Source organism: Oxyura jamaicensis, chromosome 6, assembly GCF_011077185.1.
Source record: "Oxyura jamaicensis isolate SHBP4307 breed ruddy duck chromosome 6, BPBGC_Ojam_1.0, whole genome shotgun sequence".
Classification (NCBI taxonomy): domain Eukaryota; kingdom Metazoa; phylum Chordata; class Aves; order Anseriformes; family Anatidae; genus Oxyura; species Oxyura jamaicensis.
Window position 1 is genome coordinate 12071463 of NC_048898.1, and position 27627 is coordinate 12099089.

Consider the following 27627-nt stretch of genomic DNA (forward strand, 5'->3'; position numbering starts at 1 on the left):
TTATGAAGAGAGACCAGAATGTTTGATTCACCTTTATATTATTCCTTACTTAAGATCCCCCCCCCCCCCCCCCCGATTCCCATTAACTTGTCTTCTAAACTCAATGCTTCAATCTTTGATTTCTCTCTTCATTCTTGACTATTTTGTTGCCAGGATTTAAATCTTGTCTATCCTGTCTATTCATAACCAACCAGAAAATAAGTTATTATTCAAGGTCAGCATTCAAGGTCAGCTGACCTGTGTTTCTTTTATTGGTATTTTCACCATTATCCTCTGAATATTTCCTCAGTTTGATTCGTATAAATACTGTGTGAAACATATTTTTGTACTTAAAGTATTTCACCCCATCCTGAAAAGATACCCATAATACTTGTGAGCAATTCACCGTTACACCATTGGTGTGTTGTAAGAATAACTTTAACACAGAGCATGCCTTTCCGAACAGCCTGAAACTACCCGCTATTATGGGTGGTACATATTGCCAGTCTCACATCGCTGTTAAGACTTCCCTTGACATTTGTAACTGATCACTAATTATTATAACCCTTCTTCGCATGTACAAACTACACACAATATAGTAGGGAAAACAGTTGAAGTTTGACAGATTCTGTCTTCAAGACCAGCTTCCCAGGATAACGATTTCTCTATTATTAGCGAGGGGGCTGATCTCTCTCTCACAAGGGCACCTTGACTCCAACTCCCCAGCTGGTACAGCAAGCAGTTTATGTTATCACACGGACTAATTTACAGACAGCAGCAAGTTGTGCATCTTATTTATTGTTACTTTCCTCTTCTTGAACTACCCAACACAGAAAAACCAGTAAACAGCAAATTTACTGGAGAACCTCCCAGAGGGACCTCACTGAGCCCTTGAGATAACCTCCCACCCGGAGTGGTCACTTGGGTAAAAGATGACCCAGCCTCCCATATTAGCAAACTCTCTCTGGAACCTCACTGCTGCCCTTTTAATCCTGTTGCTGAGCTAGCCACGCTGCTTATTTGCTATGCAACCTCCACACGTGACAGCTATTGTCAAATCCACATCAGTGACCAGGAGAGGCCCTTCATCGCCCTACTGCTTTCTAAGAAGTGTTACAGGCACGCTGCTAGCAGAATGCACGACCTGCTTCTGCTCGTTTTCTTGCCTCTGCCTCTTCCTGTCTCTGAGCATTCGACACCACTGAGATCAGAAACGGTGCTTTAGTCATAGAATTATTATTTAAATGTTTGTGTGGGACTAAGGAGAAAGAAAACACAGTTAGACGTACCAGACAAACACGCATACACCCATCTCATCTCTAATTCAAGACAACCATTTCACAGTCAGTTACTTGGCATTTTATGTGAATATATATTCAGTCTAACCAGGTTTTATCTTGAGTATGTCAACCATTTCATACATAAAACCGCATATCACAGTCTTTCAGGAGCAGCAAAATGGTGAAACAAACATCCTGGGGCTCCCGACTAACTTCAAGAGCTGCTCAGTAGCCTGCGGAGGCCTGAGACCGCAGGCGTGCCATTTAGCACTGGGATCGTAACCCAGATCCTCCTTTTTCCCTCTGCTCTCAGAGCCTGTGCCTGAGCAGAGACGTGGCTGCGTGGTGGTCGGGGGCACCCGGTGCCACCCCTGCCCGACCAGCCCCATCCTCCGCATGCTTGCTGTCCCCGGCTGCTGGGTGACAAAGACCGTGCACATCAATTGCCGGTACTTACGCTGCTACGCCAGGTTGTAGGCAAATTGTGGCTTGTCTCTTCAGCTCGCTTGAAAATCTTTACCTTAAGAATAATCTTTAATGCTATACCACCAGGCAGAAAAGTTTAAGATTATTATAATTTTCTGTTATTATTCTGTGGCCACGTCTGATACTTTCTTATCTGCATTTCTTTTGCTAAAGACATTTGCTGATCTTAAACCTGGCTTGAATGAATAGCAATTGTTCCCTTCTGGTTTTGAAGGTACTTTGTTTGTCTACCCCATTCACTGGCCTGAAATCAGCAAGGCCTCAGATGGCTGTTGCTATGGTAACTCTGTTCATTCAACACTGGCATATAATGAAGACAATGTGTTTTCCATTTAGATGAGTTTTAGAGCAAAAGAGAGAAGACTCCTGCTTAACAGTCCCTGAGAATGCCAGGGTAATATAATCAGGGTTTCTGTAGTACCAGTAAAACCACGATGTGCGACTAAGAGGGAAGAAAGAAAGTTGCATTGATATTTCACAATAATTACAGCACTGGGCGAATTAATCAGCAGCGTGGCTGCATTTCTTTACTTCTTAAAACCATCTCCACTGAGATTAATTCAGGAATAAATGTTTTGCTCATACCTTTCCTAGTGAAGTGGCATTTGGGGCACTACTGACTGATAAGACACCTAAGAGCTTCTCCCTCTGTGCTTCCTTACGCAGGGGGTATTTTCAAAGCACAGTTCAGCTGTGTGGGGATGCGCTTGTTTTTATAATGCAGGCTTTCACGAATGCTGGCAAGCAGCATTAGCAGTGCCTCCACTTTCCCTGCACTCTCATCTTCTCAGTCCAGGCCAGGTCTGCCAGATGCGGCGGGTCCCTCTGCGGAGGGACCGTGGATCTGTGCTGCTTACAGACAGCAAGCCCTAGCCCCAAAAGGAACAGCGCTGTTAAAGAGACAGCTCTTTGAACACAGGTAGGATTCATTTGTCACAAGTTTTTCTTGTTTTCTCGCCAGTTTTTCTACCTACCTCAGTTCTGCTAACGATGAGTGTAACCGAGCATGTGTCATGAAAGCGGCAGCAGAAAGGGCTCTGCTCACGGCGACGAACACACGAGGAAACGCTGCTTATTCTACCCAGTGGGGGTTGCACTGGAAGTACTGCTGGGTATTGCTACCATAGTCTGCTACTGAACAGTGCAATTTAAACAGATGCTTACAGACACATTTCCAAAATACACACAGCGCAGAAACGTGTTTACTCCTTAGAGGCATGCAGCATGGCCATTTCCTCTCTAACCCTTTCTCCTTCCTTCCCTCTCGCTCGCCCACAAGCCTTTTCTAACTTTTAATCTGGTTCCCGTGTGGGCTTCACTCAGGGAAAGAAAATAGGGATTTGAGATCCCCAGCAATAACAACAAAGAGGAAAATGGAAACTAGGCATTGCAAGTTCTTCTATTTACAGTGGAAACAGTGACTTGAAAAGGTTTCTCTTTTCCACTGTTTTTGCAGAGCAGCAGGGAGCAAACACTTCCTGAAGGGAAAGCCAGTTCTCCAAACTCAAACGGAGTCCAATGTTTCAAAATCCTTCAAACAGGAAACATCATGTTTTCAATTTACATGTCCTTCATTTAATCAGGTTATCTCCTTCTTTTTTCCCTCCTTGGTGGTGTGTGGTTCTGGAAATCAGATTTTTTTTTTTTTGTTTTTGGAAACACATTTTTTTTTCTTTTTTAATGACAATAAAGAAGAATAACACGAAGCTGGAGTAAAGATACAGGAACTGCACTTTTCTACCTTCAAGTGCTTTTCCATGGCTGAAATCAAGATTTGTTACAGGAGTAAGGAAATTGTACATTTTAATCCTTGGGCAGCTTCCCCCACCCCTCCCCCCCCCCCAGGACTATGGATCTTAAAGTCAAGATATCCTGGTTGTTCCCAGTGATTTCAGTCTTTACAGGAACAATTTGTGAAGCCATGCACATTCACTGCAACATGAAAACAGCCCCAGGAATCTGAGTAGCTCTGCCACCAGCTTGCTTAAAATTTCTGAGAACAAAACACAATATTCTCCACAGATGTCTACAGTAAGATGCCTGAGATTTCTAATTATCTCCCTAATATAAGGTTAATACAGGTTTAGCCAACTAATATTTCTCTGATATTCAAGAGAGCTGGGCTTTGATAGGTTATATAAATTGGTGACTACCCATGTATTTTGTAATACTATCTAAGAAGGAGGAGGGTGTATGTCAAGATCTGTGTTTGTTCCTTTGCACTTCTATAGCTGCAGAAAGCAGTCATGTTTATGTCTGTCAGATCTTTTCCAGCACTTTTCTTCACTTGTGCTGACAGCCTACAGCCTTGCTTCAGCTCCTACAAAGCTTAAAACCTGCAGCTGCACTAGCTGGCATGCCTTTTCTCATTCCTCCCCTCCACCTCTTATCTCTCCCCCTCCCCTCCCCTCCATTTCTCTCTCTCTTTTTTGTCTAGATTAAAAGCATATAGTCACCAAACCTGACTGGGCTCCAAGAAGAGACAAAGGCTGAATTTTAAGGGATGACTGCAAATATGTTATACACACACACGCACACTTCCTTCTCATTTCAAACAACCAAGCCCCTATTCTGAAGACTGGCTATTTCAGTGTTCTCACTTATTGTCAGAATCCCCCAAACCAGACATCATTTATGCAAGGAAGACAGCAATATAAATCAAGACAACCCCAGAGTACTCAAATGCACATTCATTGTCACTTCAGACCTTGAGATGTAGCTCTTTGGCTCCTGCCAGCAAAGTCAAGATTCAAGGTTATGACTCCCCGGGTAAAATGACAGACAAACCCATTTTGTAGTGTCAGCCCAAAGGAAGGATAGTTTTGTTTAAATCCTGCAGTGCAAGTTACTTAAAAATATTGTAAGAAATAGTACCGACTAGTACAACAAACTCTGTATCCCCTACAAGTTACAAAAGCATGACCAGCTTTTTAATTTTCAGCTCCACACAAAGAACGGTTTTGCAGAACAACTGCACTGGCAAATGAAGTTACATTGAACAGAGCTTTTGAAACATTAGAGGTAAACTTCACAATCACATTCAGGTCAGACAAACTATGCACAACACGTTTCATTTGTTTTCTTTCCTTCTCTTCCCCCTGGAGAGCAGCTACTGTAGTAGCAGCAGTGAGCTGGGCAGAGCAGCAGATGAGCCCAACAGACTGCGAGAGCAGAGCACGCAGCAACAAAGAATGAAATCCAGAAGGAAAAACTTGCTGTTTTTCTTAGAACCACAGAGTCCCAGCTAATCCTCACCGACAAGACAGCAGCCGTAAGCACTACTCCCTCACAAACAAAGGCAATTTCAACAAGATTCAGCAGTGAATCTGTGCCGTGTGCCGCTATCATTCGGCAGTGTGCGCTCCACGCTGGCATTTCCACGCTCTGGGCACAGCTCAGCACACCATCGCGGTAGGTGCTGCAGGGGCCCGACTGTAAATGTGAATAATCCCACTCGTATCAAGGGATTGTTCTCCATGGCTCAGCCATCTCGGTCTTTGCACGCAAGCTGGGAGAGAGGAAGATGGGGCTTCAGAGCGCGTAACGCGGGGCACACACATCCAGCCGTGTGGCACAGGCATGGCTCAGCTGCCAGCGAGGCACAGGGTTAGTTCTGGGGTGAGCCAACCCACGCTCCTGCATGTGCCTTGTGTGCACAGCACCGCCTGGCACAGCTGGTGAGCCGCAGTGAGCAGGTGCAGGCCGAGGCAGCGAGAGCTCCCTGCGCTGCTCTGTCAGCAGCAGAGAGCGGGCAGCAAATGCCAGTGGGAGCTTCTGAGCTTACGCCCGGCACGGGGAGGTGAAAGCCTGGAAGACGGGCACAGCAGGGCTGCTGCTCGCTGTGATCCTTCAGATTCCCAATGCTTTTCACCCCGCCTCATCTGTAAGCCTGTGCCCTCCTCAGCAGAGGTGCTGCTTTGGGAACGGCCCTGTGCTGAGGGCAGAGGGGCAGGGGAAGCACAGCCAGGAGCACCCGAGCTAAATCGGTGCAAGAGCGGTGCCTGGCAGCGGAGGCAGGAACACAGAGCAAAACATGGGGTGAGGGAACGCTGCTCAGAAGGAAGAGAGGCAGTGAGCCCCTCATAAACATATACTAGGAATTCCTGATGCAGGTGATACTGAAACTGAGAAATTTCTCTTTGTAAAAACAAAAGGAAGTAATTTATCAGCTGATGCTTCGTGCCTTGTTCCAGCTGCTTCTATGGCACTGCGATAATATATATCAGCTTATGATCTGTCCCAAAGAAGCCATACAACTTTTTTGATGTGAACTAAACCACAGCAGATTCTTGAAAAATATTTTGTTTATATATATTTTTTAATATTTTTTCTTTTGTCATCTAGGCAAGTATACGGGCTAGCAAGCTGCAGCCAGGTCTCCAGCATCGTAAGTAACTGAAAGAATTGTCTCAGCACCAAGGCTTTGAACAGTGAAAACAAGTTAGTTCTTTTCACTAGCGCAAGCAGAACACTGTCCTAATGCAAGCAGAACACTGTCCTAATGAACTTCCACTCAGACTAAGTCAGGTTCAAGTGAAATTATTTAGAAGTATTTTTTTTTCCATTGTAGTCATAAACATAGATTTCGTTTTCACATGACAAATGATCAAGAACAATTATTGAGCAAATCAGAAGCTGCAATTTTAGAGCAAACAAGAATTGTCATTAAAATTATAGATATTCATTACGAAATCAAGGGAATATTCATCTTCTGTATTAAAACTTATTTAAAATATTAAACATAAAATTCTTAATATTCTACATCTTTGGTAACCATAACATGAGAGCCACCACTACAGTGAGGATTTTAACCAACAGATGATTTTTCTAAGGAAAGGGATTTACTCAGGTAGATGTTCAGCAGCTCTATGTTGTTCTTTCTGTATTACAATACAGCGCACCAGCTCACAAGTGCTGTCTAATAAAGATATTACAACACTAGCAAACATCATGGCTAAACTAAATCCTAATGTAAACTACTGTTAGAGGGGTATTACATTGTTTTCATTTGCTCTGTGAGTTGCAGACTTTAGGATAATAATATTGCTCAGTAATAGCGATAGCTTAATTTCATGTTGTAACACCCTAATGACTTTATTGTTTCACTCCCATTCCAATTCCAATAGCTATTACCATTTAAACACCTGTATTATCAAAGTGTTGTGCTTGAGTGCCTTCTGGATAATTTACTTATGTTACAAAAGACTAATTCAAAGGAAAGCTATATGTTTCTGTAACTGTTGCGTCATTTATCTTTTTAGCATGACCGGAATTCATCAGAAGAGCATGTGTTGATTAAAACAACCGGCCTACAGTCATACTTCAGTTCATGTGCAGGATGTATTTCCTTCCACACAAAGACTAGAGAGAGGAAAAGAAAAAGATCGATTTTTACTTTCATAAGCATTTCTAGGGAAAAAAAAAAAAAAAAAAAAATCCAAGGTGGCAAGTTCCTATTACACAAAATTAAGAAAATTAAGCTTCCCAGACTGAGCTGTCCAAGCACTTCAGTTAGGTCGGAGGTTTACCAACTTACAAATTAACTGCTCCCTCCATGGAGGTAAGCAAAGGTTTATGGAACTTAATTTCATGTGTTGAAAGTCTAATGCTTACACACCCAGTGATTTGGACAATAAAACAATGGAATAAGCTATTAGAGCAATACACATCTTATCAAATAAACGAAACTCTTCAACTACATTAACTGACCAGACCGGCTCAAAAAATTCCACTGTACCCTATTTGCCACTGATAAATATGTTATGATTAAGCTAAACTGTCATATCTCGAATGTTTTTTCCAAAGAGAGGATCAACATTTTTTTATGTCAACTTAAGCAAGAAATAAAGCACCTCAAAGAAATGGTAAGTCACTACTGAAGCACAATGCTTAAAAAGCATTTCCAAAAACAATTTTTTTCCCAACAATTACTTCAGTGAAATTTCTTTTATTGCAGACTGTTTATTTAATATGGAAGCAACATGAAGGTTCGAAGTAACAGCTAAAAACCAGCTTATCTGAACTGGGAAACATTAGTGACCGCAATACAGGTAAAACACCCATCCCCTATGTGGCAATACAAACTATTTAGCATGTTTTACGAAACACCGTAAAAGTTTCATTGTACTAAAAATGCTATGCTTTGTCTTTGTAAAAATTTTTGGGGTAATGATTTCAATGGGCATAATAAAACTGCAGAGTTGGTTCCCTATGGTTGCTGTGTTTGCAGAAAAAGCTTGCCTTAACCCTTTGTACTCTTGCTAAGGAATCGAATGGGATTTTTACAGACATACCCAAGTTAACAACCTGTACTTGCCTTAACTGCATGTGTTACATAAAAACAGTATTCAAGATCTCCAAGATACCACAAGAAGAATGTACAGTGAGATCTAACAGCAAAAGAAAAAGAACTGTAAAGATCTTATTTTTTTTCCAATCCAAAACAACTTGGCCAAGTCTGACAAAAGCCCGCTCTTCACCCTGCTTTTCTGAAAATTTCTCCATATTGATATTTACAAACTTCTGCAGTCCATATGGAATGCAGAGAAATCTCTTTAAATTGAAAACTCTCCTGGCATAAATTTCCATTAAAAATATTTAGAAACCTTCTACATAACATTTATTCTTTTCAGGTATAGAGCCAAAAGAGGGTGGTTTTTTGTTTGTTTGTGTGTTTTTTAATATGAATAGAAAATACATCTGTGCTGCACCATCATAAAACCTGCAGGCTAGCTCTCTGTTTAAGAGGTGTCTAAACCATGTTTGTGTGTTTTCAAATATTTAGATAAGCATATAAATGAAGATATCAATTGCCAGCATCCAGGTTCATGCCCCCTTTTTGCCAATTCCAGTAGAATCGAGTACGAGTTCACCAACCCATCCATTTAAATTCATTTTGAATACATCTAGCAAACCATTTCTGATTAAAAGACTCTTAACTTAGATATACCATGATATGTTACATGGATTCTTATCCTTATTCAACCAATTATGGAAAGCTATAAAAACACACACATTTTTTAATTAGTATTTTTCATCTATTTAAAGAAAACACATAGCTTAAAAAGACAAAGTATATTTTAGGTCTATCAGGAAAAGCTCTTTCTACTGTCAGCTTTGTTTTAGAAGATTGAATAATTCAGAGCACCTATCCATGCCTTCAAAGTTAGCTTAAATTCTGACCGTTTTATGGATGTTTTGGGGTGGGGGTCTACATGACATAACAGTGTCATCTCGCTAATTTTTAGTTGACTCTCAACATTGCAAGAAGCTAGAAGAGTGAGTTGTGGTAGCTCTCTCTAGAAATGTCAAGGATGACAAGGGCATAGAGATCAAACCATCATCAGACTGCTGTTATAGCATATTCCAGGACAGCATCAAACAACTTTAGATGAAACTTTGTGGAAAGCCTGTATTGCTCATTTTGTTCTGATAGGCATGCTGCAGCAACGTGATGCCGTCTTTTGCATACACCGCAATCATGCAAAACCATCTTTCACAAAGATTTGAATACAAGGACATTTAAGAGGTTTATAGTTATATTTATCAAAATAAAACCATAAATAGTTCAGAAATGGTTAAAGAACTTAATATTTGAGTGTTTTTTTTTTAAATATGTAACTATGTTTTAATACAAGTTAAAAAAGATTCCTTTTCAAATTCTGCAATACTTACAAATAGCTTGCTGTCTTCATCGCTATGCATTTTTGTGAGCAGCAGAGAATGTAGTCTAGTGAAAGTCTATAAATGCTTGAAAAAGCCTAATACTGACAGGTTTTAAGGAATAGAGTCACAAGTGCTAAAACTTTCAAAAATGCTTGAAAAACTTAGCAGATCAGTAAGACAAACTAGTATGTGGATGTCCAGATTTTGTTATAGAAAAATACTGCTAAATACGCTTTGTCAGCAAGAAACAGTAGGTTTTATCCCCATTTTCACCAACAAAAGGAAGCACAGTTCTTTCCTGAGAGCATTCATTGTTTTCTCTGTGATCCTTATATAAGTTAGTTACACATAAAAAATGTATCACTTTTTAAAAGTGTTTTTTGCATTTGAACCTTCTGAAGGTAAAATCAGGGAAAAGCGTTTTCAAATTTTGTATCAAGGGAGTTGGTTCCAGAACTCAACCTTGTTCCCTGTTTATGGCACTGACTCCACTATGTGCCCTTAGGCAAGTGGCCTAATTACTCTATGCCTCATTTCATTGTGGGTGAAATCTTTTCAACTAAAAATATTGGAAAAAAAATTTTGAGAACCTTGGACCAAAATCTCTTCTGAAAGGGTTGAACAATAGTCTTGCAGTACCTGAACATCAAAGTGGAAAACACAGTATCAATTAGCTAAGCCTAAATTCCTCCTGATGCAAAAGGGAATAGATTTATATTTTCCTGAACCGTGTGCTTGAGAGTTTCATTTTTGTTGTTATTCTTTTACACGTGCTATCGTGCAAGTCATTTTCTTTGTTATCATTCACCAAATACGTTGGGAGGGGACATATAGAGGTTGGAAAGATGAAAAGAGCAAAAGGAAGGAAAAAAGAAGAAATTATGATTTCTATGCCATACTCAAACCATGACATTGATTACTAAGTCAGAATCAATAGCAATTTCTCTCATATATATTATTATTGCCATAGTATAAAGTACAGTCATTATTTCCATACTCTAATACCCACAATTCTCAAAACATAAAAATGTTTACATATCATTTTTGAAGGAAAAAAATCATTTCAGCTGCTTATAATTAATGGTATTGACCAAACAGTGGCTTATTTGTTCTCCTACACAGTAAACTGCCCTCTCATTAAAAAAAAAAAAAAAACAAAAAAAAAAACTAAGTTATATTAGCATTTAATTTTAGTTTTCAAAGGTACGTTTATGTTCTAAACGTTCATTTAAATTTGTAGTGATTTTTCATAGTACACATAATGATAATTGTGCTCTCTTGTGCTTCCCATTTGTCCATTCCATTCACCCTCTATCCTGAATTTACATTACAAATATAATTATAAACTTACATTGTAATTTAGTATTTGTGTGGGTTTCCATTGAACTCGCATAATAAAACCACTAACAACACAGAGAAAAAACTAGCAATCACTTTTTTGCCTCGTCCTAAGACATGCATGGTCTTGGATAGAACTACGTGAAAGGACCGTGACATGGGATACAGTCCAAAGCTCTAATTGGATAAATGACATTTAAAAATATAGTATTTACTACTCTATTAGAAAAGATAGCATTACATTTCTTAGGAAGAAAAGTTATTTCATAAGGATTTCACATTTCACCAGAATATTATGGAAGTTCTTGAAGCAACTAATTACAAGGCTTCCCTGAGGAAGTAATAGCAAAGTGGACTACCGTGTTTTGTGTGAGATGCAGTCAAGCACAAGCTCAGTCTCGAGAACTATAATGGAAACTCCACAAGCTGGAATAATTCACATCTTTCTGATAAATTTCCAAAGGAGGAGAGGGATGGGGTAAGACAGAGCTTTGTTTAGGCCAGAACATCTATTTCTAGAAGTATACCACGGATATCAGCCTCAACATGGAACTTGAGAGATGTGTCTACTGAAAACAGAATTTTGGTGCTGAGGAAATCTACAAAATTTGGTATCACTCAACTGTGTTCTTTCTCTCAAATTTTTAACTCGTCCTCCACAGCAAGAAACTTCCAACTCAGCATCCAAAGATTCCCAGAAGTTATGACTCCCAGTGCAGACAAACTGCTTAACATTCAGTTACTTTGCCAACAACTGTACAAGGAGACAGCTGCCTTCAAAAAGAAAGAAATAAAAAAGTCACAAATTTAGTTCACTATTGTTTTTCTGAGGTCTGTTCTAGTTATTTTCCAGGAGCTTTCTGGCTCTCTCTGAGCCAACGTGCATGCTGGCCACGCACGCGTATTTGCTGGCCAGCACTGGGGCCGGTGCTGGGCTCAGCAGGCTTCCCCGGAGCAGTGCGGTGGAACCACACACGCCAGGCAGGTGCTCACCCGCCCAGCAGAAGCTGCTGGAGAAAGCCTAAGCGTGTCCAGGAATTTTTGGAATCTGGAATAGTTGCAGCTCAGAAGTCGCAAGTGTACACAAACATGTTTGTTCTAAGTCTAATCGTGAGACTAAAATGAAAGACAAAAAACTGACCCTGATTCGTATGCATTCTTGATGGAAGCACACACACTATTTTCCACTCCTTGGTCTTCAGAATAAACAACAGTACTACAGCACACACCTTCAGAGGAGCAAACCTAAGGAGAACTTCTATTTTTGTCTCTGACAAATACTCTCACAGCACTGTAGCTCTTGCATGGCTTCCTTACTGGGTATCGCCAGGTAGTGCTGGAAGGGAGATGGCAACTGATGGTACTTCTAAAAACAAATACCTTACCCGAGCTGTCTGTCACTCGTAGCTAGCCTGTGATAAAGGCAGTACGAAGGAAAATGGTGTTTGGATTGAAAGCTGCAAGGTAGAAAATTTACCATACGTAAACCAGCCAGAGAAGATTTTGTATAAATATTAGCAACACCCAATGAACAATTCAGTGCGAGATTCAGTGAAGTTTAGCCATTGAATCAGAGGCAACATGAACTTTCCATGCAACAGGTAAATGTAATTATTAATACAGGTCCACGTAACCTACAAAAACAGCCAGGATACGAACCATGCGGCAGTTGACCATGGTGCACAGCCACGCTGCCAGCTCCACGTCCATTTAGCCAGAGCAAACCCTTATCTTCCACTGACAGACAACTCGTCTGGCAGCCACTGGGCACGTCAGAGCTCCCATGTCACTCGTGAAGCATCCCATGATTTCTCACAGAGAAAAAGCAGTAGGTAGGGCAGCCACTCACGCTGTGGTGTGCCCAGGCTGTCCCACAGGGTAGCACCTTGGATAAGAAGTTGAAGCTGATTTGTTCCAACCCGTTTCTCTGAAAAATGCATTGACAGTTTTGGGCTGTAAGCACCATTTCTTGTACTCTATGATTTAATTATTATACAGGAAGTGGTCACAGATCTGATAAACACTGCAGTCCCTAATTCACTTGAGTTGTATCTGATCTTCCAAGTGAAAAGATAAATACAAGAATCATTCTCAGTGGTAGTTTCCATGGTGTTAACAGTTTTCTACAACTTGAGGAAGAAAAACTCAATTTTGCTAAACCACCCAGCAATATGCAGCGGGCAGCACCATTCCCTCATTACTGACTTATCCTCAGACCAATTTTACCAAGAGAGTCATCTACCAATGAAAAATTGTAAGACCTCTATTTGAATGACACTTGAGAAGTTTGGTGTCGCTATGCCTGTCCTTCAGCAAGGCACTTGACTAGCTGTGGAAACAGCAAATGAATGTAATTATATCTGTATAGAAAACCACTGTGGTATTTGGTATTTTTATTTTCTTTTAAATCAGCTTTTAATTCAACAATATTTACAGCAGGTAGAAAAGGTATGGGTAATGGAATAAATAGAGTAACACTTATTCTTCATTGCCAGTTGTCTAGTCTTCGTCAAATAAATATTTAAATTAAGATTCTGTAAGCCTACTTAACCAACTACTTATTTCTTTTTGCTGTTAGATATGGTGTTTGCCTACCAGGAATCAGGAAAAAAAAGCATTAAGCTTCTTTAATACTCCAAGTTTTCACTGAATCCTTAAGTAACTAGTCATTTAATTTCTCAGAGCCTGAGAATATTTCTGCAAGATATCCAATCCTAACTTTTGACATAGTTCAAATTCTTTAACATGACCGCAAATCAGGGGAAAAACTACTTTTCCTTGCTCACTTCTTATTCCCAAAGATGAAGAGGTAGATATAAATTGCATACCTGTTAGAACAACACAATTTAAAACGTTACATCAGAACGAAGCTCCTGTTGTACCATCTGGTTAATAAGCTGTCAGTTCATTTATTAAGAACTATCGAGATCTGATGGAATTTGGGGAAGAGGCTGACAGCCCATCATATTTCTAATTCTAAGGTACATCCTGTCTTTCAGTAAAGTTTGAATAAAACAATTCCACATGCCAGGTTTGCAAGTGAGCTGTACAAAGAACAAAGACACTTGGGAGGAAGCTTGTAAAGATCTAAAGCTTTGTGGAGTAGCTAGAGAAATCTATCTATACGCAGACAGTCAAGAACTCTCATTTCCCTCGCTACCCTCCCCAGTGCATTTTCTCCCATCTCTCCTCCATCCCATACGATGCTCGTTCGAACAACAGGGTTTTGAAGCAGGTTTACAGAAGGTAATCAGTGTTGGAGGCAGGGAGGAAGGGCAGGAGTTTTTCATCTCCAAGGCTAAACGAAGGAAGCCGATCTTAACAGATAGCATCTGTAACTGCTCTCAGGCTGGGGAGGGGGCTCAGACTAGCTGAGAAACAAAAACAAGTCTCAGCTTGATCCTAAAACAAAATTGTGGGGACAGAGGGAAAGTAAAAAACCTTAAGAGCTGTGATTGTCAGCAGTACAAAATACCCTTTGGTAAAAGGAGTTTGTATGTTGCAGCAGCTGGAAGTGACAAAAAGGTAACTTTAGTGCCCTTATTGGATGTTTTACTACATCCTCACCAGGATCTTCATTAAAATCCTACTTAAGATTAAGTCACTGGCTGGCTGCAGTGGTAAAGTGGCACCCCTGGGATGCTGCCCAATGTGATTAAAAAGCACAGAACAGTACCACACAAGTTGCAGGTGATTTTTTGTTGTTGTTGCTGTTTGTTTGCTTGTTTTTTGTTTTTTTTTTCCTTTTCCAGCTTGAATACCTCATCTTTCTGTTTTCATTTTAAGGAGACTGCAACAAACCTTTTGATTGAAAATATACCAACTGTTAGGAAATACACTTTGTTAGAAGAGAAAAGGTGTGCAGCACCAACCAGAGGGACCTGCACTAATACAAGCTTCTCTTCTGCTGGGACCAAATAACATAATTACCAACAAGAATGAGATAGTGGGCCTTAAGGGAACAAATTTCATATTTCTGATTTGTCTAATGCATCTATGATCTGGCTTGGTGTGCAAAAAGAAAACATGATCTTACTTTTATTGCAGCAATATTAGAAGACTACATTTGAGTAACGGTCAGGCACACTTAAAAAAAATCTAAGTGCATCTACTGCTGAAAAGTTTACAAGCTTCATTTTCAAGACTGTCAGTAGCAGGACACAAATGGTTCTACCTCTGTCTGGAGGACAAAGACTAAGTCCCAGAAAGAGCCAGTGATTTCCCCAAAGCCATACAAGAGAGTGACAGAGCCAAAACTGAACCTACACTTCCTGGTCTTGGCCTATTGCCTTTAGTTATTGCTGAAAAGTACATTTGTGTATGTGTGTGTGTTTGTTTTAAAACATATTTTAAAGACAGTATTCTTCTTAAAACTATCTAAGTAGTTAACACGCAGCTGAACATTTAAGAAGCATTTTCTCTCTGGAATTTGGTGTGGTAAAGTCCTTCACCAAACCGTCGAAGATTTCCTTTGCCATTTTGAAAATTCTTCTATCCAACTCAAGACTAGCTCTCATCCATTCCCCATTCAGTGGATCTGCTAAGTAATCCTGTTCATAAACTCTGCCTGGTTGGTAAAGCATACTCTGCAAACATGGATATAGCCTTTCTTTTAGATGCTATCAACTTTGCTTGCTGGTCTAGAAGCAACTTCAGGAAAAGATAAGATGAAAACAGCATTTCTGCCTCCTTTGTGTGTAGTGAACAAAATCTGGTGGTTTTACTCTGTTACCAGTAGGCCCAGCATTTTGCAGATTCACTTGTATTCCTTCTCTTCTGTCCTTTCAGAATAGGCCAGTCAACCACAAAAATACCTTTTAGTTTTGACATAAAAGAGAGTTCTGCCAAGATCCTCGGACTTGCAAGTTTCCAAGGCTTGGATTTGCTGGAGCTCACTTTGTCTCTATGGAGCTATGAATTTATTTATCTATTTAAGCTGTTTGACTGACACAGCTCTGAGTCAGGAGTGCACTAGCATGTACAGGTAAGTTTACACTAAATACCCTGCAAAATAAGATCAAGACTGAAGTTAAACGTGTTCATGTCTTTTTCTAAAATCTAGTCTTAGCATCGATACATGAGTAAATATTTTTGTAGCTCAAAAATCTCAAAACTTTTACTAGCACTTTTAATCCCTACACTTTTAGGCACTACTATTTAAATGCATATATATAGATTTTAAAATAAAAACAGAGTGTACTGATTTCTTTGGCATGATAAAAATACGAGCATGCTTCTCTCTTCATAACGGTAGGTAATGCTCAGGGGACGACAACTTGCAGACACTACCACTGAGCATTAGATGACAGCATTCTCCAAAACTGCATTTTTTCCTCTGCCTTAAAACCAGAGTAAATGTTAATAGAACAAAAATGAAGATACAACAGCTCTTCTTGGGCTTTAGAGTTTTGTTTGATTGTTTTCAAATGCAAACGAGAACTAGCTAGTTTGCCAAAATATACTGCATCTCAATTGTTTGTGCTTAAACATTAATCAATAAATTAAGCTGTAAGACACAGCGTAACAGTCAGAACACTAACTTTGGTAAGTTATTAGTAAAGCTTTTCTTAAAAATTGCTCATCAATTACAATTTTTGCCAAAGCAAACAAGCTTGCCAAACAGTCTTTAAAACCCAGGAGAGGAAAGGTGTGGTAAGGGATGACTTCCTTGGGAGCTCCTGTTTCCCTCCTATCTGCTGGGATCTGCAAGACCTCTGCACGGAAAGCCCTTTCATAGCAAGGTGGCATCTCCGAAACAGTTAAAAAACAACAACAACAAAGTCTAAAGGGAATCTGAACTACGTAGCTTTAGCTCTAATCTTCTGAAGATACTTTTCAGTAGCTCAGAGGCACTGAACCTTCAAGGCAATTCCATGCAAGCAGGTTTCTACTTGCATGCAGCTCGTTTTTGGATAAAGACCCAGGATTACTGATTTGAACAGGCTTTCCTGATGAAATAAAATTCCCTCCAAAAACAGTGTCTGAATCTGAAATATTCTGAACTATCAACTTTCCTTGCCTTCGATACTACAAGTTTCATAGGCTCAATAATTGGGAGTGTCAAGTCTTGATATTCTGACAGTGGCTAAAATAATCCAGGGTCTTGGTCAGGGGTGCACTATCACTGCAGCTCAAGAGCTCAAGCAACAATGCAGATATGCTAACATTTTTGTTACAGAGCTGCGTTACAGACAAAGCTATTGAGAAGCTAGAGGGTGGACAGCATACTGCTTCATTTAAGAGACACCAATTTCAAAGCATGTTTTTCTAAAACTTTTTTGTTCATAGGAAATGGGAAAGACTTTGGATTTCCAGTTCATCTGGGATAGGAACCCAGGCAGTCTAGCCTGAAAAATCCTTTTTCTCATACATTTCTCAACTACACAAATAAGGAATTTCCAAGGTTTTGAACTTAATACTCATTGTGTTATAAACACGGGATGACAACATATACAAGATACTTAAAAATGCACAGAATATTTTAAACATGCTACTATCATCTTTTACGATGTTGATGTGCTAATAGTGTTAAATGTTAAAGAGATGCTTCTTCAGATAAGGAGAGAGAGCAGAATGCTGTTCAGAATCTTAACGTGTCTACCTCTCACCTTTAAGAGTGTCTGCTGGTCTCCTCTTAAATCATCTCCGTAACACCAGTGTTTCAGATTTATTGGGGACAGAAACAGAAGGGGGAAGAAACCAAAATAATTCTTTAGCTCTCTAAATGTTTTAAAATACATTACAATCCATATTTCACAGCAAGTTTTCCTTGTTCAAAACCCAATACGTGCAACTGTTTTTTCAGGCATCATCAATTACCACTAGCAACATACAAACCTCCAAAGTCCTGGAGGTTCAGGCTGGCTTCCAGAAGCAGACTTACAGCATCTCTTTGGTCTAGAAATCCCAGGAGAGTTTCAATTCTTCCCAGTTCCCAAATGGTCACAGATATTTCAAGAATAGTCTTTTCTGTGGTATTTCTTTCTTCCAAACAAGCCCAGCAGTTCAGAGGCATAGGAAAAAGGTTTGCTTTTTAAAGCAGGACACACAGCTGTAACCCATGACAAGCATTATGAATGCTCCTTGCAGAAGTTCTCCTCCCATTACAACCCAAATGGGAGCATCTAAGCCTCCTCTTCCTAAAGTCTCAAAATCTTATTGTACTTGCATCTCTTACAGCAAAGGTCAGAATCCTTCCTTAGACATCCACTGTGTTATCTCATTTACAAAAAGAGATACTTTTTTCCCCATATTTATTTCCCTCATAGGAGTTATTGGAGCCAATAGCTGATTTGTACCTTTCACCTCCTGATAACCTTGCAACAACAGCACTGCCCTGCGAGCAATTGGGTCTCGCTATTCATTGATTTCAGCGAGAAGCCAGTTTTGCACAAGGATGCATTATCTTCCCAAGACTGAAAAAGATTTATATAATGAAACTTTGATAAAAATCAGCTCTTGAGAGCAGTTACAGGATAAAGTCAAAGGTTTCAAAAACTCTAAGTGATGCAACAAATAGGTTTAAAATCATGTTTGATATAATGCTTCACCGGGGCCAAAAAATTCACTGTATCACGAGTTTCAGCAGATGTATGTTACTATACCTGGACTTAACTGTAGATCCCTTGTATTTGATAAATTAGGGGATGAGCTAAACTTCAACTTGCCTTGTAACAAAACCTGCAATAACTCAAAAACTTTATTTCATAGAGAGAAATTTCAGCAAAAATAGGTTGTTTACTAAAAAGAAGTAGAGGCTTTTCCTGCCAATTACCTGCAATATTTTTTTCTAAACTGCCTACAACTACTTCATGGTAGACTGAAATGATTTCTAGCCTTTGCTGGAACGTGCTCCTACTGAAAGCCATCAGTGTATGGTCATCCTTGTGTAGCAGCCTCAGCTCAAGGCTTCGCGCATCATGTGTCATAGGTAGACGGCCACTATAAAGATTACTATGTCAGAAGCACTGCTTTTTGGTTTTCCTTAATAAACCAGACTGTCATTCAGAGCAGGTCAGCAGCTGCTGTTTATGAGCAGCTCTGTCAGCCCTGCTGTAGCATGGGAGACAGCTTCCGAGAAAGGGACCAGACAGCTTGAGGTGGAACCAGCTCAGACATCCCGAGAGAAGCCAGGCTTCCTCGTGAGCCCCTGCCGGTTGCCACGCTTCCCCAACATGCACACCATGTCCTGGAACAGCAGCCTGCCTTGCTGGGGACCAGCTGCATTCCAACTTTTACAGAAGCACTTACTGAAACCTCCATTTCCTTTTGCCTTGCTGGTCTTGTACTGCTGCCGTTCCAGACTGGTTCTGAAAATTACACAAACTTCTTCGAGGAGAGCTTTGGCTTTTGGAAGAATAAAGAGGGCTGTCTAAGCGACATTGGTTGCCTTTCTAACAGCTGAACTGATAATAGGTGAAAATGGTTGGAGTTGAAATACCCCCTATTTACACAGACAATCCCAAAAGGTTTTATCACATGATGGCAAACACCATTAAAACTGTCCATATTGCAGCAGTGCTCTAAGCCAACAGCCAACCTGATAAGTATATAAAACAAAAGGACTATGCCTATAAGCAGAAAGGACAAGAAATGACAGTGAGTGGTACTACACCTCTTCTACACGGTGGGATTAATTGAGATTCCATGGATACAGAGCCAGCATTTTGCCAGTGCCTTATGCACGACGCCTTGACCCCTGCTACGACACCGCAGGACAGCCCACTGGCTCACTCAGGCACTCTAAGCAGCGATCTCTGCTTGTGGAGAACTGTTACATCAAGTGCTCTAATTTCATGGCTCTCAGAAAGTGAAAAATCTGAAGTTTATTAGTAAGCCAATTAGCATCTTGCTAGCACCACCTTCATATTTAATTATATTTAGGATGTAATTATCAGGAAAGGCCTTTGTCAATACCCTCACTGCTATTAGCAAAGTCATGCCCAAGGAACAAATAGGGACAGAATATGAATATTATTCAAAGCAATTTGAACCATGTGAACATTACATTGTATTCGTGTCATGTCTCTGCTATCTTAATTTTTTACTTTTTAAATTACTGCATCACATGACATCTTTTAAAAGCTTCAACAAATTAAACAGCGTGATAGAAATATTATTGCAAAGGAGACTCCTGGCTCTATGCAGGCACATAGATTAGACTGACATATTTATCCTTTCTGACATTATGAAGCCATTAAAAAGTAATCTTTCTTATGTTATTTTGAATTAAAATGTTATTTTGAAATTAAAGACTCAAGTCCTAGAATTAAAGTGACTGTTGCGTGGAAATCTCACTTCTCTCAATTTTTTTAGTGCATTGGAAGCAAAAATATTGAAAAATATAATTCACATTTCTTAAATGCCTCAAAGGTGCATTCTTTTAAAAAGGAATTGCTCCTCCAGATCTGTAAGCTTTTCCAGAGAAAAGCTGACAGAGTTGCAATAAGCAAGCAAGTTCTTCCTCGCAGTGACATGCAAATCCATGAAACACCTCCTGGCAGATCCTGCAGAAGACAGCGTGCTGAATGCCCACGAATCAGCCACACTGCAAACCGTACTCAGTACAGGGACGGAAGCAGTCTGTGGCCAGCTGTACCGACAACACCCTCGTGACGCGGAGCATTGCACAAGGAGCTCTCCCTCTGCACAGAGCAGCAGCTTCTCCGCATGGCAGCGCACGCAAGCAGCCTGGATGCGAGTCAGTGAGCTGGAAGGGAGCGTCTCCCAGGCGAGGCTCCTGCCCAGCGTCACCACAGGCACGGAGGGCAGCGGTTCAAAACGAGAGGTGAACTGGAACAAGAGGTTCATCACACGGAATAAACCAGTTACTTCCCCGAAGTGCCACAAGCTGTACTCGTTAGGATGTGCGTGGGGATCGGTAACCACATGGCCGGGCTGCTTCTGGATGCCAAGCCTTCCCCCCGGAAGCGTACGTGGTAACCTCAGCTTAAACACCCAACTCGTACACCAGTGCCACAGGAAAATTTCCACTTTAATCTAGGAAAAAACTGCAACTAATCACATATTTATTTTTGATTTTTTTTGCAATATATTTGTAACACTTTTCAAAGGCTACACAGTCACTCAGAACATTTATCTTGAAAAATTTTAATGATTTTTTTCCTGCTACAAATTGGGCAAGGAAGGCAGCAGAGTGAAGCTGCTGCCTTATTTTCAGCTAAGTTGGGTATTAGAGCAGAAGAGCTGGGCTGAAGCAGAAACCGCTGTCTCCAGCAAAGACTAGTGTTCCAGAAAAAAACGCTGCCCTTATTTCTATTATTTGTTTTACACTGATATCTATAGACCCCTTGCTAGATACAAAAAGCAAACTGCAACATGCATTCTCCCAGCAGAGATTTATAATCTAATAACAGGATATGGCATAGGTGAAGAGACTTGTCCAAGGTCACATAGTAGATACACGGCACAAATAAGGATGTCAATACTTCCTGACACTCTTTCTAGTCCCTTGCCATCTAATTCATGTTCCCTCCCTACATCTTTGATGACAAACAAGCAAAGAACCTATTTAAGGCAGCAGGAGGGGGATGCTCACACGTCCACTGTTAGACTGTGAGCCCTTTTTGCTGATGAAATAAAAGGTTCCCATTTATCTTTAAAGGAAACAGATGCAGGTACAGTCTTTATTTGCTACTACCAAGAGATCAGCACAATTGATATTTCCAAATTTAATTTCAAATCATAAATTGAATTTCACAATAAACATGCATTAAAATTCCTTTTAATTAAAGATTGGTACTTAAAATAGCAAAATCTGCACCAGTCTTCCTTTTGTGATATTTCTTGCTGCTAATTCTCAACAGCAACGTTTTAAAGAGATCGAAAGCATTAAGAAACATAAGCTTAACTATCTGCCTTCCCTGCCTGCCTTTGTTTACCATGTAAATTGCCACCCACACACTTTCCCATATAGAGCACAGTGGGGTACTATTCACCAGCACGGAGCTTCAGCAAATGCAGCTCCTGTCCCCAGCAGGATTTAAGGTTATGCCTGGAGTTCACTCTTGAAGTCATATAAATTTATCTGGGGGTAACAGGAAAAGGAGGCCTGATAAGAGTCACTGAGCTAATCCGACTCACGCCTAATGGACCTGGGGGTGGGGGAACGGAGGGAGGCTCGGAACAGAAAGTGTACAGAAATTAGCTGATCTCAGAGACAGACATTTCAACCACGTGAATTTCTGTTTCACTGGGGCTCCTTAATGACAGACGTAACCTACATGCCACACTATGAATCTAAAATCATGTTAAAACAAGACACTGAAAAAAAAACAAAGACCCACAACTATGTAGGCTTAAATTCTTTGAAACAACTGAAATTACTGATGAGTATTTGAGCATTTTTGTCTTTTGTTCTAATATTTTCTTTCAAAAGCTTTAATAAACACTATACAACCTCAAAAGTCACTATGAAGTGCTGTCCTACCACTCGACAGACTCAGCTAGAGCACTGAACTTTGTTGACTTTCTCGGCGAAGTGTCCACGTGGACGCTTTTACACGCTCAGGACCCAGTTCTGCGCCTGCCGGTCAGGGTTTTGTGGTACGGGAAGGGAGAGCCAGGAGCAGCCCGCTGCTGGCACTTCCCGTCTGGGCTGGGGAGGAAGGGGGGTTACGTAAACCTCCACATGCTGCCGTTTTGCTTTGGTGAAAGCACTACCAACCTCCAGAGGACAAAAAATTTAAGGCCTCTACGCTGCTGTGTAGCACAGCCTGCGGAGGAAAAAAAAAGTTGCAGCATCCACTTCTGTGATTTGCTTGCTTTTAGAGGTTCCCATGGGCACACACGCACAACACAAACTTCTGCAATCCTTCAGAAGACAAAAAAAAAAATGCACGTTGTACAAACATACATATGTCTAACTATAGGTGTGAATGTTTACTAAAGCTAGGCTAAGTTTACAGAGCAGGAAAAAAAATACTGCATTAGACCACACAAAAACTTAATGTGCCTGTCTAAAGATTTTGAGGTATTCTCCAGTTATCTTAGCAGTAATTTTTGTAATTTTGAATTTACATCATGGGAGAATCCCTTCCAGTTTCAATTAGTAGCCTTTACTGTCTGAAAGTATTTACTTTAATCTATTTTTTTTCCTCCAGTGGAACATTTTGCCATTAAGCAAAATGGAGGATTAGGAATAATCACAATTAATAGAGCAAATGTTTGTATAATAAAATCATGCTTGTATCAGTAGGCAAAGCAAAAGACTGAGGATGGCTTCTCCACTTTTTATTTTGTACTGCGCAGCCTTGGATATTACAGGAAAACAATTTAGAGTGAAAGATTATCCTCTGGCTCTTGATCTGGCATTGTGTTTACTCAGGACAAACAGAAGTGATGTTATCCCAAGTGACATGTTTAGCAAGCTTGGAACTTATGTTTTGTTCTGCCTCTTTCTCCCTCCCTCCCTCCCTCCCTCCCTTTAAGGGCAAGATCTTGGGAAATAAGTATTTTTATAAGGTCTGATCATCAAGGCCTCTTTCAGCTGTGGAATTTAGAAGTAAGTTTCCCATTGTCTAGTTATCATATTCTTTCAGGAGGGTTGCAATGTGCTTTTAGTTCCCTCTTCTGAAACTATTTCCTATTATCCCTTTCTCTATCATTCTTGCCTTAAAATATTTTGTTCTAAGCACCAGAATGGATCAACAGATTAGACTATGGGCTTACCGCACAGCCTAAGTTTTACAGAAATGATAAAACAGTAAAAGCCACCTTCTAACTTTGATGTAAAGAGAGTTACATGGGAGATGCATAGTAAGGCTGTAGCTGCTGGAAGTGTTCAAAGTATTCCCTCAAAAACCACTCCTTCAATTATTCATGGGTTAGCTATGCCCCCAAAGTGGTATCCCCTGTGTACGGCGTCTAAGCAGGAAGCTGCAGAGATTCATCAAATCCCCACAGGGGAAGAAATGAGTAAAGGTTGGTTGTCATTGAGAATTTAATGCTGTTCTTTTCATTAAAAATCATTCCTTGCAGAATAGATGGAAAACAGCTTGTGCTGTAAGAATCAGCATCCAGCAAGGGTCTTGTTTGCAGTACTTAGATAACTACTGCTGCATGGAAGAAGCTGTGCCTGGGAGTTTGACTGGTCAAATGTTAAAGATATTAATTTTGAAAGGAAGGAAAAGTCAAGAAAATGCCAATTTAATAATCTTCAAAAGAATTCACTGCATAGCTCAGGAAATACTGGCAGAAGGTAGATGCCTTTATTACAAGAGGAAGACAAATGAAAACACATATTGGAAAAAGGGAGCTTGATTTCCTAGCATCCTTACTGCGAGTCTTAGAGGCCCCTGCTGCCATATGGTCAGAAGGACGTTAGCTAGCTCCTATCCGTTTTGCTGCCACTGAAGTTTTAAAACGTACCCTAGTGGTTTTCCTTTATGTTCTAAAGCTCAGATTGTTTTTAATAGTTAATTTTCGGTCCTTTGAAAAACTAGTAATATGCAATATTATGAATGCTAGCTAAAGCAGTGTTTTGCTGTGAATATTTGTGAACACGGTCTCTCCTACTTGTTTTCATTTCTATCTTCTCCTTCTGCAAGTGTGTGGGCAGTATACCCAAAACACTACACTTGAACTACACAAGCCGTCTGCACTTCACTGGATTTGACTTCCCTCCTCAATTAAGTGGGACCACTGAACACCACTTTTATATAAATATTTGACCATACCATGTTTATTTAAATAAAGAAATAAATAAACGTGGGAGGACTTCAGGGCAAAACTCTTCCTTTCTCTTACCTCCCAGGTGCCTGTATAATGGGTCACCATAGAATAAATCTCTTCTTCCTGTATTTGCCCCGGAGCTGGAAGGCACAGTGTACACTTGGGGCTGTAGCTTTCATAGACGAAAAAAAAAATCCAACAAATTTTAGATAATAGCTGCACACACGTGCACACAGTATGCTTTGTTGATTCTTTAAACTATTTTAATTGTATTTTTCCTTTGGAGTCCCAAAGACAGATCTATATTGAGTTTACTTCTGCCAGCATGTCTGTACAATATATTTATTGGGAGTAATATGCCATGAGATTAGAGTTTCTTTATGCTATCACTTCAGATTGTTGACATTAGCAACACATCAGACATGCAAAAATGAGGACGGGTGATTTGGGGAATCAGCACAAGATTACACCATGCCATTACTAGTAGATTTAGCTTGTTCCACAAAGGCAAGGTCCAGATCTGCTCCCACACAAATCCAAGCGAATTTACATTAGAAGCTTGGGTTTGGACCTAGCATATACTAATTAGTAGCAAAATGTCCAATCCACATGCTACCATACTCGCAGCTGTTCAGCAGAATAGTTAAAATGTGGTCACATTGTCAAAACGAGATCAGTGACTGCTCAGCATTTGGGTCTATTCCGTGGTGCCTGCTGGAGGGCAGCAGCCCACAGCCGACACCATCACCACCATCCCTCACGCACAACCTCTCGCAGGCATGCCAACATGGCAGCTGGCTTCTCTGAGTCCCTTGATCCCAATGAAACCAACAGAGAAAAGTAGATAGCCAGCTGCCACCAGCTCCTCCACCAGCAAGGAAGCCTGGATACAGATCATCTCTTGCTCGCCGTAACAACTTGGCACAGAGAAGTTCCTGTGCCATCCTCCCTGCACTGCAGTTCCCGTACAGCTTCTACAACAAAGGACTTCAGAGCACTTAAAGAAAAACAAAGAAGGCAACATGGTCTCTAGAGACATTGGTTGCAAAACTGACTTGTGATAAAATTAGTTCTCTCAGCTCTACACACAGCAGTCTTTCTTTGGCCAACAATATGTGCCACAACCACATGAATTATTTTTATGGATGAATAGTGTTTTATAGTTCAGGTCTTCTGAACTACACACTGAGTCAAACTATTCAGTGAATACCAGTTCCTTCACAAACTCAGGCCATGTTTTGGCTGGTTCTCGAATAGTCTAACAAGGAGATTTGGTCATTCTTGAATACACACTTAAAGAGGTTACAAACCCATTTATAAGGGTAGTTTGGGGATTGCTTACCTTTTCTGTGTGCTGCTTCCTTACTCGAAGTGCACGACTGGGCACAGAACAAACCACTGTTGATGCTCTAACCTCATGGCTAGCAGACAATGAATAGCAACTATGCTCCCTACTCTCCTTCCTCCTCGCTCTGATCCCTCAAAAGAAAGCCCCCAAACCAAAAAATGCAGTTCAATATACATTTTCAGGAAAATTGCTTATGCAAGAATATGTACAACTCCCTCATTCACTGACACTTGAACAAAGAAATCCTGCTTATCTGCACACTTCAGAAAGTAATAGGACCATAAGCATAATTTTATACTCTGATGTAGTCAAATATTTTGTGTTATTCAACAGATTTTTTCCTATAGTGTATTCTCAAGCATACATACACAACTCTGCATTGTTAATTACTCCATCAGTTTTAAAGTCTGTCAGGATTCTTACCTTTTATTTTTAGCCACTTCCAGTACTTTTGGTCTGAGTCTGAAACAAGGAGCAGAGGACGTAGATTTCTATTAATCAATCAATGATGGCAGTGGTGGTGTGTTCTAGTTTTTCATTCTGACTGCAAAGCAAAATTAAAAGCTATATTTTGCAAATTTACGCATTATGCATTGTAGCAGCAGCTGGTGGACTGCTGCTGAGACAGACCGTCTTCTCCCTTCCAGTCCCCTGTGACCGGGATGGAAGAATTACAGGACAGCACTAGCAGCTGCTGCTGCTGCCCCAGAAGCAGCAAGCCAAGGGCTCTGGAAAAATAATTGGGGAGGCGGGGGAAGGGAAGAAGGGGGACAAAGAAGTTGGGGAGGGGAAAGCATTGCCAAGGCTGGCTACACAAAAGACACATTGCACCTTGCCTTGAAAAGAAACAACAAATTAACTGCTTTGGGCTTCCTTCAGTAGGCACAAGGCTCTTATACCTTCATGAGACTTTGGAACAGTAATGATTTTTGATAAGGACTTTTAGAGATTAAACAAAGTGAGCAAAGGCAAAATTCTCTGCAGTCAGATGATTGCAGCAGTTTGCTCTCGAATCCTCTAAACATAAAGCAAAACATAATGATAAGCCCCCTTCCTCATAGCTTTTGAAAAGCTTTAAGACACAGTCGTTGCACAGAGCACTGTAAGATAGCACACACACAGACTACAAGTCAATTCATGCCGTCTGTCTCCTGTAAAACAGGGAAAACCAAACCCCTTCTCATACACATGCAGTCATGAAGATAAATAAGTGACGACTCCAAGACATCCACGTGCGGACAAAGATCACTTACTTTGTTAGACAGGAAAGTGGAACGAGATGGAATTATGCCAGTTTGTGAAAAAATTGCTCAGTGCAGCTGCTCAGCTCACGTATGTGTTTGGTCACTTAAGCAGTGTCTCTGTGTGGGCAGGCGATGCCCACTTATGCTACTCACCACACTGAATATATAGGTCACCTCAAGACACCAACAGACTGACTGACCAAACAACACCTGCCCACCTCCCAGAAGCTGAACTTCCCTCACCCTGAAGCTGTCCCGTTTCCTGGTGGATCTCCCAGGTTCAGAAGCTGTGTCCACGGTTGATCCCACCCAAGGGGACACAACAGGTCTCTGCAAGCACTGCTGTAGTTCCACTCAGATTACTGCCCCTTACGACAGTAATTTGTAGTTTAACAGAACTAACATAGGCACACATATTTTTAAGAGATGCAGGTACAATCCATCACACCATGACAAAACCCAGTCCTGTATCTTGGCATTCCTTCTACTGAGTGACTTGAATGCAAGATAACCAGTTTGTCACCAGTGGGCACTGCTTCATTCCCACAGCTTTGAGGGCCGACCAAAAATTCTGGATCAACTATCAAATTAGGGA

The 27627-nt window shown here is 40.6% G+C and overlaps 1 protein-coding gene and 1 long non-coding RNA gene across 10 annotated transcripts in view; one reads left to right on the forward strand and one right to left on the reverse strand.

Moving 5' to 3' along the window:
* Nucleotides 1-27627, reverse strand: part of ZMIZ1 (zinc finger MIZ-type containing 1) — a 346051-nt gene that overhangs the window by 186140 nt on the left and 132284 nt on the right. The window contains exon 4 of one of the 9 annotated variants that reach the window (XM_035330673.1): nt 26212-26332. The exons of the other annotated variants lie outside the window; for them this stretch is intronic. The gene's annotated coding sequence lies outside the window, so the exon portion shown is untranslated. The remainder of the gene's footprint in view (nt 1-26211; nt 26333-27627) is intronic. 9 annotated transcript variants of the gene reach the window in all.
* On the forward strand, nt 4853-7662 carry LOC118169396. Its single transcript, XR_004752066.1, has 3 exons — nt 4853-5016; nt 6090-6132; nt 7007-7662. It is a non-coding gene; the product is annotated as an uncharacterized LOC118169396 (long non-coding RNA).